This window comes from Pteropus vampyrus, unplaced genomic scaffold, assembly GCF_000151845.1.
Source record: "Pteropus vampyrus isolate Shadow unplaced genomic scaffold, Pvam_2.0 Scaffold10, whole genome shotgun sequence".
NCBI classification, from domain to species: domain Eukaryota; kingdom Metazoa; phylum Chordata; class Mammalia; order Chiroptera; family Pteropodidae; genus Pteropus; species Pteropus vampyrus.
The window spans coordinates 5,493,307-5,495,883 of NW_011888791.1; the positions used below are offsets into that span (position 1 = coordinate 5,493,307).

The 2,577-nt window shown below is 33.1% G+C and overlaps 1 pseudogene; it reads left to right on the forward strand.

The window, feature by feature from the left end:
* Positions 1-2,488: 2,488 nt before the first annotated feature.
* On the forward strand, positions 2,489-2,577 carry LOC111731056 (annotated as a pseudogene).

The following is a 2,577-nucleotide window of genomic DNA, read 5'->3' on the forward strand; positions in this document are numbered from 1 at the left end:
CACAAAAGACCGTGAATTGCCAAAGCCATCCTGAGATAAAAGAAAGAGGATGGAGGCGTCACTCTGCCAGACTTCAAATTATACTACAAAGTGACAGTAATGAAAACAACATGGTACTGGCAGCAAAACAGACATACGGACCAGTGGAACAGAATCGAGAGTCCAGAAGTAAACCCATATTTATTTGGGCAAATAATTTTCAACAAAAAAAGCCAAAAACATACAGTGGAGAAAGGAAAGCCTCTTCAATAAATGACACTGGGAAAATTGGAAAACAACCTGCAAAAAAATGAAACTAGACTGTTGTCTATCACCACACACCAAAAGTAACTCAAAATGGATTAAGGACCTGAATATAAAACCTGAAACAAACAAACAAAAAATTCATACAAGAAAATATAGGAAGTAAACTCAAGGACCTTGGACTTAAAGGGGATTTTATAAATTTGACTTCAAAAGCAAGAGAAGTAAAAGCTAAAATAAATGTATGGGACTACATCAACCTGAAAAGCTACTGCTCAGTAAAAGAAATTGTCAACAAGGTAAAGAGTCAACCATCTGCATGGGAAAATATATTTGTAAGCAATGCCTCTGATAAGGGCCTAATATCCAAAATAGACAAAGAACTCATACAAATCAAACAACAACAACAACAAAAACAAATGATCCAATCAAAAAATGGGCAGAGGATCTGAACAGACATACAAATGGCCAACAAATATTTGAAAAGATGCTCAATATTGCTAGCTATTAAGGAAATGCAAATAAAAACCACAATGAGATATCATCCCACACCTGTTAGATTAGCTATAATCAACAAGTAATAACAAGTTATGGAGAGGATGTGGAAAAGAAGGAACTCTCATAAACTGCTGGTGGGACTCCAAATTGGTACAGCCACTATGGAAAACAGTATGGAAGTTCCTCAAAAGACTAAGAATTGATCTACCATATGATCCAGCAACCCCTCTACTGGCTATTTACCTCAAAGACTTGAAAACATATAATCAAAAAGATATTTGCATACTGATGTTCATAGAAGCATTATTCACAGTGGCCAGGACAATCAAAGTGTCCTATGATATACGATTGGATAAAGAAGCTGTGGTACATATATACAATGGAATATTACTCAGCCATAAAAAGACATGAAATACTGCCATTTGCAACATGGATGGACCTCGAGATAATCATGCTAAGAGAAATATGTCAGACGGAAAAAAGTTGAAAATCACATGATATCACTTACATGTGAGATATAAACCTAAAAGCAACAAATGAACAAGACAAATAAACAGAGACTCATGGACATGGACTATAGACTAGTGGTTACCAGATGGTAGGTAGTGGGAGGAGGGGGAATTAGATAGAGTAAAGGGGGTCAAATACATAGTGAGTGAAAGAAATCTAACTATGGGAGGTGAATACATAGTGTAAATATATATATACCTTATTGTTAAAGTATATAGCTGAAACTTATTGGATTTTGTTAACCAATGTCACCATAAAAAAAACAAAACAAAACAAAACAAAAACGCATCAACAGGAAAACAGTGTCCTTAAATGACACATGAAACCAGATGGATTTAATTGATATTTTGATTATTTTTACCCAAAACAGTGGAATACACATTCTTCTTTAGTGCAGTAATACGTTTTCCAAGATAGAACACGTCAGCCCACAAAAACAGTCTTAATAAATTTAAGAAGTTTGAAATCTTATCAAACGTCTTCTCCAACCACAATGATATGAAATTAGAAATCAATCAAAAGAAAAAAAACTGAAAAATACACAAACACATAATAGCTAATAACATGATATTTAACAATGAATGGATTAAAAATGAAATCAAGGAAGAAATCAAAAGATATCTTAAAATGAAAATGAAATGAAAACAAAATGACCCAAAATCTATGGAACACAGCAAAAGCAGTCTTGACAGGGAAATTCATAGCAATACAGGCCTACCTCAAGAAACAAGAAAAGTCTCAAATGAACAGTCTAATCTACACCTAAAGGAACTGGAAAAATAACACAAACAAAGCCCATAGTGAGAAGGAAGGAAATAATAAAGATCAGAGCAGAAATAAACAAAATAGAGTCTAAGAAACAATACAAAAGATCAATGAAACCAAGAGCTGGTTCTTTGAAAATATAAACAAAATTCATAAACTTTTATTTTTTCAAGACTCATCAAGAAAAAAATAGAAAGAATCCTAACAAGACTCATCAAGAAACTAAAGACAAAGGACACAAATTAATAAAATCAGAAATTAAAAGAGAAGTGACAACTGACTCCACAGAAATACAAATGATTATAATAAAATACTATGAGCAATTATATTCTGATAAATTGGACAATCTGGAAGAAATGGATACATTCTTAGAAACATACAATCTCCCAAGTCTGAATCAAGAAGAGTCAGAAAATCTGAACTCACTGATTATTACTAATAAAACTGATCAGTAATCAAAAACTCCTAATACATCCTATTGTAGTTTATAAGCATGATGACTGGGTGTTCATGCCATTGTGTGAGATGTGCCTCCCTTAAATCTTGTTACAATGTCAGCAT